The 14,382-nt window shown below is 46.2% G+C and overlaps 1 long non-coding RNA gene across 1 annotated transcript; it reads left to right on the top strand.

The window, feature by feature from the left end:
* The first annotated feature begins 3,192 nt into the window (after nt 1–3,192).
* LOC141978311 (uncharacterized) lies at nt 3,193–9,002 on the top strand. The gene is made up of 3 exons (XR_012636367.1): nt 3,193–3,216; nt 8,705–8,818; nt 8,990–9,002. It is a non-coding gene; the product is annotated as an uncharacterized LOC141978311 (long non-coding RNA).
* Nucleotides 9,003–14,382: the final 5,380 nt, after the last annotated feature.

Raw genomic sequence — 14,382 nt, 5'->3', positions numbered from 1 at the left:
AGCATGTTTGGAGGGAGCTGTCTCTCTGTGAGGTTTTACTGCATTGCTCTGAGATGATGCGTCATTGCAGAGAGGTTTTGTTAAACTCCAGAGAACACCGCTCCATAAAATACGGTCATGAGTCTCAGCATCTCTGTAGAACTGTAGCTTGCAAATTACAAAGTAAATCTTTAACAAACCTCCCGCTCCTCCAAAGGTAAGAGAGCTGAAATGCAAGACAGTTCTGCAGAGAGCTCCTCCTCCCCCTCAGTAGTAATCTGAGTTGAGAGCATTTTCCCATTTGTATCTGTTCCCCAGAGTCCAGTGATTGCACTTTCACTGTCTATCATCTGAGTGTTGTTCCATTTCTGTGCCTCTCAGCATGCCCTTAGAATTTGGGCAAATGAGATTCCTAAGGAATGATTTATTAACTATAATATGGTTATAGTTACATATATAATGGTTATAGTTATATATAATGGAAGATATATGGAACTTTAAATCAGTGAGACTGTTTTATCTTTTATGCTGCTTTATAGTGTCCAGACCCAGAAGCAAAGCTTTGGTCTAGACTGGCTCATCATCTGAAGACCCTTCTATTCAGGTCTGTAAAGATGCCGCTCCATCTTTTGCTGTTCAGCAGCATTTGCAGGAAGATCTGAAAGTTGCTGCTGTTCTCTGTACAGGGAGATAATGGCAATACTCGAGCTTTGCTGAGTAATTTTTACAAGTGTCTTGTGAACACAAAACTCCTTCCCTGATGAACAAGCCAAGATGTATCGCTAATACCCGGAAACTTGCAAGTGGCCATGCACCAAGTTCAAAGCATGATCTCTCTCTTTTTTCCAGTAGAATTGCACCATCCCTTTTAACTGTCAAAGTTGCCTGCCTGTAAAATTATTAATGTTGCCATCTACAAGTGTACATTTGCAATAGATCTCTTGTCTGCAGTAAAGTGCCAATTAATGACCATCCTGACTGCAAATCTGTTTCCACTGCATCCCTCATGCAGTCTCTTCCCTCCCAGAGGCAGGAAGACGAACTCTTTGCATTGACTACTATCAGGATTGCTTTGTACAGTGTATGTAACTGCCATCTGCATAAATTTTATATGTACAATAATTTCCCTTTTATATGTCAGGTAAATATTTGTAAGAGTTATACTCACACAAATGAGATTATAATAATGATTACTAATATATTTTTTCCATGTTTCATTGCCTGAATAAAAACTGTATTTACCATTCTTGGATGCTTTTCCTGTATCAGAAATCATGTTTATTGTATGTGTATTGAGGACCTGATTCTGACTCATTTACACAGGGTTAGGTGTCACTCCATTGATTTCAATGCAGTTACTCCTGATTTAGACCAGTGCAAGTGTGATCAAAATCAAATCCTGAGACTGGCTTTTATGGACTATAAAATGCACCCAAAATTAATTTAAAAAATGATTAATTTCCAGTGCCCTTAGGTCACGTGCTTTATAGTTTCATACTAATTTGAGGGGATGTTCCCCTTATTTTGTGGGTTCACATGGTGGCATAGACTTTGGGCGGGCGGGCTGGCTGCAGAAGGGTGAATAGAGAGTTGTCGTAGATCAGGAGACAGGATTCAGTTCTAATCCCAGCTCTGATGCTGATTCCCTTGATGGACTTAGGTAAATCACTTAACCTCTCATCTTTAGCCCCTCCATCTGTAAAAAGGCAGGTGTTTCCCAGCCTGACCGGGGGGCCGTGAAGGACAAGGAAGCATTGCACAATGTAAATGCTCAGTGTTAATATTCATCACTGATAACCCTCAGGCTGGGGGAGTTTCAAAGTAAATGGAGGTGGGGGATTTGGGAATGGGAGACCTGTGTCCAGCCTGAGCTGCAGCAAATGGGAGGAGGTGGGTTCCTTTTTTAGCACTGTAGATCGAGCTTTACCAGCGTTTTAAAAATCCACTGCAACGTCAGTGTTTTCCAGAAGCTGCAAAAACGAGTGGAACATTGTACTGTGCCCCAGCAGATTGCTTCCATGCTGTATTTCCAGCAGCTCAGTTCACCTTGCCAGGACACAGCTCTGTAAGGGAAGAAGGACATTTCAGTAGTGTGTACAATTGCTGAACTACCCAATGCCCTGCCATTCTGAGTCGTGTACCCCCGTCTCCCCCATCTGAGAAATAACTGGATCCTTTGCATTAGACTTCCCCAGATTGGAAACAAGGCTGTGTAGTTTGCTGGAGCTGGGTAGTAAATCTCATATGTGCAGCCAGAGCAATGGGGAGGTGCATGTTAAATGGATTTAAATAAATGATCATTGATACTTTTCCTCTCTGCGTGAGGATCCCAGAATGCTTTGGCAAGAGTAAAACTGAGACACAGCCACATTGTTTGAGTTTGGCCAAGGTCACAGTGGTACAGGATTAGCTTGTGAGTATTCTGTCTCATAATTGCCTGCATGAACCACTAAACAATGCTGCGTCTTTCGGCATGTGTTATTCTGACCCTTGATCCAGGGGTAACCCCGATAAAGTAGGGAACCTAGCTTTCAGTTCCTGCCTGTGGGATTGTTTTTCATAGTGATTATAAGAAGTGATTTGGAGATAGACCTCGCTCATCTAAATGAGCCTGATTTCACCCAATACTTACTCACTCAAAGGAGAAGTATCTGAATTGTGCTTTCTAGAGATTAGAAGTGACAGGGACAGGGGTACTCCTCTAAGCCAGGCGTATCATTATCATTTGTCTTTTGTATAGTGCTACCTGTACTAGACACTTTACTGACGGGCATGAAGACAAAGTTTCTGCCCTAAGGAGCTTACGTCTAAATTGATGGAAGAATATTGTGGTCAGGTGCTTTGCTAAAACTGAGGTCCCTCCAAAGCCACCCGTGGTGCATTAAGTAAGTCACTGACTGTTCCTGATTCATTCTTTCACAGGATAAAAAAAATCCTTGAAAACTAAGTTATGCCTTGAAATGCCCAGAGTACAGCCTACACTCAACCCTTCCCTGTATGCAGGTCTGGCAGTGCCCTTGGATTCTGCCTCCTGTCCTATGTGGCTAAGAAGGTATTAACCACAGATTGTGCACTAAGTATGTTATCCTTGGACAGCTGAGCCCATCACTCTGGTAGATTACTTGGAAGACCTTAATACAAACCAGAAACTGTCCTGAACGTTCCAGAGACTCCAGGAAATGTCTGCTATGAAGACCCTCCTGGCACTGGTCATCTTCATGTGCCTGGCAGCAGAAAGTAAGTGCCATGTAGTGGAAATCGATGGTAGAAGAAACAGCTCTTGGCATAACTTTGCACTGCTTGTTAGCTGCCAGCTTATCTATCTGTCTTATGCCCTGTTGTTTCATCTCTGTAGAGCATAATACCTCACCTGTCGGAGAGTGTGTTCCTTCCCCAGCAGAGAATTCACTTTCATTCAGAGGAAAGTGCCTTCTCTTTCGGAGAGGGCTCAAAGGGAAATAACCTCCCTTCACACTTTCCTCTTCAGCATGTTTGAAATGCAGGCGTAAAATCCACATTGCACCATATGGAAACTCCAGAACTAGCTTCTCCCAAGAGAGATGGCTGGTTCCTTGTGTTTTGGAGATCTGGATCATCAAGTTGTTCCCTGATTAGGGTGACGTTTTCACTGCCAGGATGTTGGTTGCAAGTTTAAAACGTAGCTCTTTGGTATCAGTCCTTTGAAAAGCTACTTTGAAGCAGGGAGGCAGAGAAGTTCTTTTGCTGATGACGGTGCCATGCCATGTGTACAGTGCGTTGTTACGTAGACTTACGGCTCCTATAGTCGAGTGCAGCCTTATGACTTGCTTCTCGGCAGAACCAAAGGCAACAAGGCTGGAAGGGTAAGACTAGCCGTTAGACAACCTCACAGGACAGACGCTGGCGTTTTTTATTCGTTCACTAGAGGCTGTTCTGAACCTTTTCCAAGGATGTTTTCTCCTCCCAGCAGGAAAGGCCCCTGTCAAGAGTTCTCTCTTCCTGCCAGCTCCCTTCCCATTCAGGCAGTGATGGTGGGGAGTCTTATCTGACCGCTTCTCCGATGGAAGGTTGGAAGCCTCATTCTGCCTCCCTAGACTGGGCTGGCAGTCATCTCGGTGGGCTAGGAGAAGCTCTACGATGACGTCTTGGGGAGATACAATTAGATACTCAGAAACCAAGGAGCTGTTTGGTTTGCGAGCGGGTGACACCTTAAAGCAATGAGGCAAGAGCCTCTGTAAATGCAACCAGATTCACACCGCAGTGTTCAGAAGGGATGGCTGGGACTGCAGATGGAAACTTGTTACTGCCATAACGGTCGTTTGTGTTATGCACTAAGTTGTAGAAATGTTGTGATTTGCAATGGCTGATATTTTAAAATGTTCTCCTCTCTCTGACAGGAGAGGTTGAGATCTCTGTGCAGTATGTGGGACCAGTATAGACATGTGCATGTGGGGCCAGCATAGAAGTATGCCTATACCGGGGGGGTGTAGTATCCATCTGTTCATATACTGGGGGGTGAGGAGGCAGGATACAGCCAGGTGCACATGCCAGGGGAGGGGAAGGCAGTGCATATACAGGGGCCAGGATACAGTCAGATGCACAGGTCAGGGGCATATCCAAGCCTATAAGGCCAAACCCTGATGTCCATACTCAATATTGACTCGGTCTTTACACAAGTCAAGCTCCCACTGACTACGGAATTGCTCCTCGACAGGGAGGGTGCTCACACTGCCATTTCACAGGAGGGTGGCACCACCAATCCTCCACGTGGTTCCACGCAGAAGTGTTGGGTTTTCAGGACTCGCCCGCACTGCACTGGCACCACAGGGAATGAGCCAGGGCTTCATGAACTGGAATGTGGCTAGTGTTGACTGTCATTTGGCCCCTTTACTGTCCCGTTTCCCTTTTGAAATCCAGTCCCTCGCTTCCTTTGAGGTGACCCTTGTAATACATCATCAGCAACAACAAAATAGGCAGCCAAGATTATTCAAACCCAGCTGCTCTCCCAGTGGTACCCAGAGCTGTGTTTCTGGCCACGAGAGGGCTCTGTTCTGCTGAGAACGTGGGTCCCGACATGAGGCGCAGCCGACCACATACATGATATCTCGGTAGGGATGGTTCAATATCAAACGCCCGTAGATACCAAGGTTTAGACACAAACGGGATTCTCGAGTTTTTGTTGAGGTTTTTGGTCTGCAGGTGTTGTAAACCTGTGTTGTGCTTTAAAGTCTGTTGTCGTCCCCAAGTGACACAAACATGTTAACACCTTCTCAGCGGGTCTGTGTCAGGTGATGCTCCGCAGGGAAAGGAGTGGGTCAAATAGCTGCTATTGACGTTATCGCCCCAGATAAATGGAACCCCCAGCTAGCCAACAAGGCTATTTTCCTTATCTGTCACCTCATCACCTCTCCAGGCCCTCTTCATCGCGAAATCGAAAGACCATCGTTGTGCCTCTTAACATCATGTCCTCCGTTCACTTTGTCTGGTACCCTTGTGTTTAATCCCTTCCTGTGCAGCCCACTGGGATGCAGCTTATAGGCAAGGTGCTACATGCTACAGGGCTTCATTCATTCAAAGGCACACCATGTCCAGCGTGCATGCCGGAGAGCCTCATGCCAGCGTGTCCGCGGTTGGGCCAACCCTGGGGTTATGGGTTTAAGTTCCAAACACGCTGCTGTGTGCACAGCTGGCAGGAGCTGAGAATACTCTGGAGGTGGCGGTTAGAGCCCCTGTGGGGGTGTGAGGTCAGAGAAGCTGCAGCCAGAGCACCACCGATTGCTGGGTGAAGCACGGAGGGACTTTGCTCCTATTCTCCAAGCAGAGAGCCTCAACCCATGGCACGTCCTACTCTAGCACAAGGCTTTCTTCTCTGCTGTTTGGAAGGCACCATGTAAAAGCCTGAGAGTGATGCATGGGAGGGTTGCCCCAGGAGCTCATAGAGATGTGTTAGAGTAATGGACAGGCCTCCCCAGTGTTCGAGTCCAAGCTGACATGCTTATATACTAACAGGCTGGATTAACCCATATCTTCAGGCTCCTGTGTGGCGTGTGGGCCTTTCCCATAGCATGGCGCTTGGGTTGGAAACCAGAACTGCACCAGTGCCCCCTGCTCAATCATTTCTTACAGCTATTACTCTCCTATGAGAGCAGCCGAGGCCACGGCATCATCACAGCAATTCTTGTGCCATGATTTTCCGGGTAAAACCGCTGGTTGCAAGGGTGTCTGTGCTGTTCAGGTTTGTATATCGGGCCTGTTGCCGCGGTATCTGAAAACGCGACCATAAACAGTTGCATCAGAGCGGAATTTGGCACAAAGGCCACAGAGAGTTATAAATGGTTATTTTAATTTTTTAATTAAAATGTTCTTTTTGGTGATTTGTAAGATTAAGGGAATAGGGGAAAGAGTAATGTCAGGAAGACTTTGCAGAACAAGAACTGGGAAGGAACGGGGGGGTCTGATTTAGCTCTGCTTTCATCAGCTTGAGTCACTTCTGGAAGATTATTTGAATATATTTTGCATGTGTGAGAGAGACTTGGCTCTAATCTAGAGCTGTCCACCCACAATGCTCAAAGCACTCCCCCTCGCGCACACAGGGGAAAGTGAGGCACAGAGAGAGGTGAAGTGACATGCTCAAGGTCACCCACATCTCCTGACTCCCGGGCCAGGCTCTTACCTACTGGACCACACGGCCTGCTATAGTGCTAGAAATGATCTTTCATACTTTCTCCCCTTTACTGCTTCCTGAGAGCAGCACCTTTGATGGGTTCTGCAAAGAAAAGTTACAGTTAATTAGCTCAAGCACCAGTCAGGTGTTTCCTCCCAATCAATCACTGATTGACAGAATCAAGCATGTCATATAGCAGAGAGAATTGTCTTTACTATGGGCACAGTTCTGTGTGATAACGAGGTTATCGCATAAATTCACTGCAGTGGGAGACATTCAAATCAAATTATAGAAATGTAGGGCTGGAAGGGCCCTTGCAAGGGCATCAAATCCAGCCCCAGTGCTGGGGATTCCACCACCTGTTCCAGAGCGTAACTCCCCTGAGAGTCAGAGAGTTTTTCCTAACCTCAAAAAGAAAAGGAGTACTTGTGGCACCTTAGAGACTAATCAATTTATTTGAGCATAAGCTTTCGTGAGCTACAGCTCTCTTCATCGGATGCATCATGAGCTGTAGCTCACAAAAGCTTATGCTCAAATAAATTGATTAGTCTCTAAGGTGCCACAAGTCCTCCTTTTCTTTTTGAGAATACACACTAACATGGCTGCTACTCTGAAACCTTTCCTAACCTCAGTCGCCTTTGCTGCAGAAATAGGCCGTCACTTCTTGTCCTACCTTCAGTGGACAGGAGAACAATTGATCCCTGTCCTCTTTAGAACAACCCTTAACATATTTGAAGATTGTTAACAGGTCCACTCTCAGTTGTCTTTTCTCAAGACTAAACATGGCCAGTTTTTTAACCTTTCCTCATTGGTCAGGTTTTCTGAGCTTTTTATCATTTTTGTTGCTAACCTCTGAACTCCCTCCAATTTGTCCACATCTTTCCTAAAGTGTGCTGCCCAGAATTAAATACAGTCCTCCAGCTGAGGCCTCATCAGTGCCAAGTAGCACGGGACAATTCCCTCCCTTGTCTTACATACAACATTCCTACTAATACACTCCAGAATATTAGCTTTTTTTCATAGCTGCATCACATGGTTGGCTCATTTTCAATTTCTGACCTGCTACAAACACCAGATCCTTTTCAGCAGTACGACTACCTAGCCAGTTACTCCCCATTGTGTAGCTGTGCATTTGATTTTTCCTTCCTAGGTGAAGTACTTTGCACTTGTCTTTATTGAATTTCATCATGCTGAATTCAGACTGATTCTCCCATTTATCAAGGTCGTTTGGAATTCTAACCCTATCCTTCAAAGTGCTTGCAACCCCTCCCAGCTTTGAGTCATCAGCACATTTTATAAGTGTACTTTCTACTCCATTATCTGAGATATTTATGAAAATATTGAATAGTGCAGGACCCAGTACAGACCCCTGCAGGACCACACGAAAGAGAAACTCCCAGCTGGACAGTGAACTATGGATAACTATACTTTGAGTATGGGCTGTCAACCAGTGGTGCATTCACCTGATAGTAATTTCATCTAGACCAACATTTCCCTAGTTTGCTCATGAAAATGTCACGTGGGCCTGTCAAAAGCTTTACTAAAATCTCAAGCTGTATCACATCTGCTGTTTTCCTCCGTCCACTGGGCCAGTATCCTTGCCAAAGAAGGAAATTGGGCTGAATTAGCATGATTTGGTCTTGACAAATCCATGCTGGCTATTCCTTATAACCCTATTATCCTCCAGGTGCTTACAGATAAAAGGCCAGGATAATTTAATGAGCATTGCTAATGAGTGTAGACAGCAATAACGCGTAATTGGTTCTCCTGAATCAGGGCATAAACCAATCACCACAGGGATCAAAGAGGACCCTTGTCTGAAGCATTAGCTATTGGTCATTGGAGGCAGACAATGAGACTTGATGGATCTATGACTTCTGATGCTGTATGGGAACTCCTGTGTTCCTGACAAGTCATGCAGAGGGACCCATGATCAAGCTTTCCTGCGGCTGTGCAGTGTGGCATTACAACCCTCACACATACTTTTGCTGTTTGATCAGAAAAGCAACACAAAGCAGGCTGGGCCTGAAGGACATGCAACACAATTCCACTCACGCTAGTCTCTTGTCCTTTTTTGCCAAGGGAAGGCTCTCAAGTGCCACATCTGCATTGCATCGAATGAGGATGATTGCAACCAGCAGGGATCCCACGGCTGTCCTCACTATGCAGATGCCTGCTCCACCATCGTTGCAACAGGTAAGTCCCTGTCGACAAGTACAAAGCAATCGCTAGTGAATAGCGTCTAGGGGAGCAAGCCCACAGTCAGGCCCAAAAGGCTCCGCAGCGCACATTTTCCCTACAATGTGACCTTTATGTGGTGTATCGAAAATTCTGTTATAATTGTAGGCTATCATTTTAAATTGCCAGGTGTCGGGCGGGTTCTGGGCCTGCTTACAGGCTTGGGATCTGCAGGGACAGGTGAGATCTGGGCCTTACCACCTAAGGTATGGTGGAGTGAGTTGTGCCTCTGTGTTTTAGGGAGCAGCCTGCTTTGTCTCTCTCTGGTGCGCTCTTGTGTGTTGTTGTCTTGTGGCTTCTTGTGTGTTACTGTTCTGAATTCTAAGACATAAAGTCATGTTACATTGCAACCTTCCAGCAAGAGCATTTCTGTTTTTATCTCACTTCTCCATGTGCGTATACCAGGAACATAACACTTCACACGCAGCAGCATCAATTACTTCTTTAAAAAAGTCAGCTGCAAGCTAAAGAGAAAAGAGACTTTAAGAGGAAAAGACAGTGTCTTGGAGGAAGAGGAGCAAGGTTTAGGGACATGAAGGAGCATTCAGTCATCACCTGGGGAGAGCTAGGAAGGAGGGGTGATGGATCCAGGTTGAAGGTGTGAGTTGGAGTGAGGCAGAGAGTGTTTCCAAAGCCATTAGAGCAATTCTGAATTGGATTTGGAGTAAGATGGGAGGGGCAGACAGTGCTGAGAAGGAGGGGAGTAGGTAGCAGTAGATGGAGGTGGGAGAACTGGGGGGATGCGGTTAGGAGGCCAGCAAAGGTGACTGAGAATGGGGATGACTCTGGGCAGAGAAAAAATAGTCCCCACAAAATGAGCAGAAGGTAGAATAATGGATACATGCTACAGAGGAGGAAGGGTCCCCGGCAGAACCCAAGGAGGAAGAGCTCAGAAACGGAGATGGGGAAACCTTCCCCAGCGAGGAGTTTATTTTTAAAATGTCCGTTTTAGATTTCAATTGGTTCCAGGAAAAGACGCAGCACTTTCCCCAAGGGCATTCTCCGCAGATGTCCAGAGTCTGCTGCTGAGAGGGGAGCTGATGCACAGAAAGGGCTTGTCAGAGGCAGTCCTAGCAGGAGGGTTCGTCCAGATTGCAAGATCAAAGAACTGAGGCTTGGCAGAGCCTGCATGTGTTTCCCCTGCTGCTGTGGCACTGGGAGTTCAGCGCCAGCAGCCGTGCAGGAAGGACTCAGCAAAGGCTTCCAAGCTTTTGAGTAAAAGTCACAGTGAAGGCCAAATGGAAAACAGCAGTCCTGGGTCCTGGGCCATCCTGGAAGTCCATAGATCCTGTGTTAGACATCTAAATAGATGTCTAGCTACAGTCAATGTTCAGGCTGGAGAAATCTGCGGAAATGCGACAGCAAACAGCCAACCAGTCTCCTGGGGCTAAGCAGACTTGCCAGAAACAGCACTGGAATTGGTTTGACTTTATTTCCACTAGGAAGCAATATAGTGAAGTGTTAATGACCTAACAGCTAACATGGCTTCATAGGCTGGGAGGGAGTAAGCAGAGTGCTCAGCAGGGGCCTTAGACTCTGTTCACTGCACAGGGTAAGTAAGGAGAATGGTGAGCCTGCTTATAGGTAGTAAAAGTGTGTTGTGGTTAGTTCACAGCTCAGCTTTAACAAGGATGAGGTCTGATCTGCATTGAATCAGCGGGTTCGTTTACGCTGAGCCAAAACTCACAGATTCAGAGATTTTTAATGCCCCAAGGGACCAGTTCTGAGCATCTTGGCTGACTTCCTGCATAGCACGAGCCAGAGAATTGTACCCAGTGGTTCCTGCATCCAGCTCAGACCTTCTGGCTGAGCGAGAGCCCCTCCTTTAGAGAGATGTCCATTTTGATTTAAAGACTCCAAATGACAAAAAATCCACCACATCCCTCGGTAAGTAGGTTTACCAATGGCTAATTAGCCTGGCTCTTTAAAAGACTTCCCATTACTGAACCATGCATAAAAACAGGGCGCTTTTGTCAATATGATACCATTCCACTGGGACGTGCCTTTGTCAGGAGCCATTCAAATCAAGCAACACTGTTAGCTCAACGAACCAGTCAGAGGAAGGATGGGCTGACTTGCAGGTAAGGAACTCAGAGGAGCTGGGCCCCATTCTAATCTCTGTCACAGATTCACTACTGGACCTTCAGCAAGTCACGTAGGCCCAGATACTCAAAGATATTTAAGTACCTCAGTACATTGGAGAATTGGGGCCTTACCCTCGCTGTGGCTCAGTTTAATGGAGAAAGTATTTCTTGAGAGATGTGCAGAAAACTCCATTAGTATATCCGAGGAGCTCAGAGAGTACAGCAATGAGAGGTCCAGGAAAGCATAAAGGTGAATAAATAAAATACGTAAAATAGTCCAGGCTCAAGGAGATTCCTTTCCAGTTATGAAAACATAAACAGTCTGAGCAGAAGAAATGAATGTATTTATTTTTTGCTGGCTTATGCAGAAATATGTACAGTTTAATTCAAGTGGTGATGTTTCCAATCCTTCGGCATGAAAGCAGCCTAAAAGCCATAGGAATTTCTGAAGGTCACCAGAGGACAGCTGGGGAAAATGATCACTTGGAGAATGTCTGTGTGCAGAAACTGATATTTTAATGGGAATTTGGTCAAAAGTAAAATCTCACCATCTTCCCCTAGATTTTCTTCTGGGGAAACTCCAGTCAGTGAAGAATTCCATGTCTTATGCATTTTCATAATTGTATCCCAAGCAGAGATGTGCTGGTCTTGATTGTGTGCAATCACCTGTTGGTTTGTAGGAAACAGTAAAGATAAAATTAAGGCAAAACTCCAAAACGTTTTGCTTTTTGTGCAACTGGGATTTTTCCCAGCAGTTTCCATAATTGTTCCCCACAGTCGCAGCTCTGATGCTGACTTCTGGCTAAGAAGTAGCAGCTGCTGTGGGTATTGGTGGCATTCTCTGCTTTCAGCCGTGAGTGCACAGGGCACGGACATCATGTGAAAGAATCACATGTGGTCTGAGATATACAGCAAGAATTTTCTGCCCCGGAGAAAGTCCTTTTTACAATGCGCTGTTCTGGTCCTCCAGAAAGAACAGTCTGACACCAGAAAGAGCGAGTTCCCTCCAGCCCAGGAGCTGAGGGACAGCAGTGTGGGGTGGAGCAGAGAGCACAGAGTTGGAAGGCAGATGGGCTGGAATTCTAACCCGGGCTCTGCCTCTGGTTCGCTGTCTAGCTTTGGCCTTTCAAGCAGTGTGGCTGTGAACAATACTTCGCCATCTACTGCATAGTGGGATGGTGAGAGTTGATTCTGGAGGGCTTTGAACCCATATCAGTTCTGTGGATTATTCCCCAGGCTCACTGTGCAGTACTGCATGGCTGTTCAACTGTCTCAGCTGATGTATCTCCTGGTAGAGAGTCAGTTCTGGGGGCAGGGAAGGCGACATTTTTACTCCACTTCTCAAGCATAAAGGAGATCTCTAGCTTACTCAGTGATGGGACTTGACATATCAGCTTAACCCAGGAAAAAAGAGTTTGTTCAATCCAGTAGCCTACTGCCATGACAATATGTAACAGCGTATATGCGTGTGTTTCTTTTCAGATAGTGTCATTAAGTCTTGTTCCTACAAGTCCTTCTGTGACCAGGCTTGGTACAGGAGTGCGAGCGGGGCCACCCTGGAATGCTGTTTCAGTGATGACTGCAACGGGCCCCAGAGGGGCTCCAGCGCTGGGACGAGGAACGCAGGGGATTCAGCACAGTTTCACTATCCCATTTTCATTGCAGTGGCTGTTGTTGGTAAATTGCTGTTGAGTTCCCTGTGACATGATGCCGTGCAGTGTCATGCTTTTCATTACGAAAGCTCAGCTGTTACAACAATAAAGGAAATGTGAAATGCGCCCGTAGCTGTTAAACCAGCGTACCTGCTAGCTGTAATACTGTAATGCTGGATGTTGTTAAAACTGACCGTTTAGCAGCTGACACGTTTGCCCTAATTTCTTTTTGCACTAGAGTCGAGGGTCTCAGATTGTTTTCTGTTTAAATCTCAAGAGACCAAGCCAGACGTAAGTCAAATAAACTCTGCAGTTGAAAAGCGCATTCAAAGATACTGCTTTTCATTTCACAGCTAAGCCATAAGCTAGCACTATAACAGGTCCTGAGTAAGTGGCTGAGTTGCTTCTCTATCCTCCCTGGCAACTAGGAGCTCACTCAGGCCAGGTCTATATGAGAAGTGCGAGACCATATAGTGTGCCAGCAAAGCACCCACAGCGCGGACACAGTTTATATCATCAGAGCTGCCCAAGATCACACAGGGAGTCTCTGGCAGAGCAGGGAACTGGAGCCAGGTCTCCCAAGTCCTAGGCTAGTACCCTAACCACTGGACATCCTGCCTCTAGAGCGAATCAATAAAAAGGACAAATGTCAGCCATGGACAGCAAAGGCCTTGGGCATTGCCAGGGAGGTGAGTCTCACTGGGGTTGTGCCCCTAACCCCCTGACTGGCCAACCCTATGCAGAGCTGGATGTTCTTTCAGGTTTACTCAAGGATTTTGAGGATGGGTTTATCTTTCCCTGACTGTATAGCTGTGGGCCTGGGCTAGACTATAAACATACCCAGACCTGGGTATGAACTAATCATGGCCCCTGAGTCTGCTCTGGGCACACCCATCACCGTATGCTGCATTAGAGGATGTGACCCTGCTGTGCACCCCACCCAGCCAGAGCCAGATGGCTCCATAGGGCTGACGCTCTTCGTCGCAGGGAGCTTGAAGCATCAGTTCTAAGTGCATGTTACGTGGTCATATGAGCTACACAGCCCTGAACAAGTAGCACTTTGTGTGTCCACAGAGACTAAAGAGATTAAACTTTCATGGTGACTAATTCAGCTTCTGCTTATTACAATCAGCCCTGCTGGGAGATCTCGCTTTTCCTCTTCCCAGCACACTGTGCCTTTGAACCCATAATGAAGGGTGTGTTCTGCATGCAGCATGTGGCCATTATTATCTATTATATTGTGGTAACACTTAATGCCCTATTGGGATCAGGGGCCCCATTGTGCTGGGTGATGCACAAACCCATAGGCCAGTGCAGGCCTTGCCCTGAAAAGCTTACAGTCGACAAAGACAAACAGCCGACCCATGGTGGAGATAAGCAGCACAATGTGCAAACAGAGTGACTGGGGGAGAATGGCAGGGGTGCCAACACTTGTGATTTTGGGGATTGTATTAAAGCCCCAGCTCCTGGAGTCATGTTATTATCTTAGCATCTCAGCTGCTGTTTAAAAGGGGGGACATTTCTAGACATCATGATTGTGGGGGAAAGCTTGAAAACTTGAACCCTAAAGACACAAGCAGGCAAACAAACAGACCCCCCCCACACACACACATTTATTATTGTTTAAAATCCCATCATATTTAAGCCAATCTCATGGTGGGGGGGGCACTGATTCATGATTTTCAAGTGAAAGCGGACTTATGACTTGTGAACATTTTGGAGTCGGCACTACTGGAATGGCAATAAGTTTTCTTAGCTCCATTTCTCTTTTCTTTGTGAATTGTAT

Source organism: Natator depressus, chromosome 26 (genome assembly GCF_965152275.1).
Source record: "Natator depressus isolate rNatDep1 chromosome 26, rNatDep2.hap1, whole genome shotgun sequence".
Classification (NCBI taxonomy): Eukaryota; Metazoa; Chordata; order Testudines; family Cheloniidae; genus Natator; species Natator depressus.
This window is presented reverse-complemented; position numbering and strand designations above follow the sequence as displayed.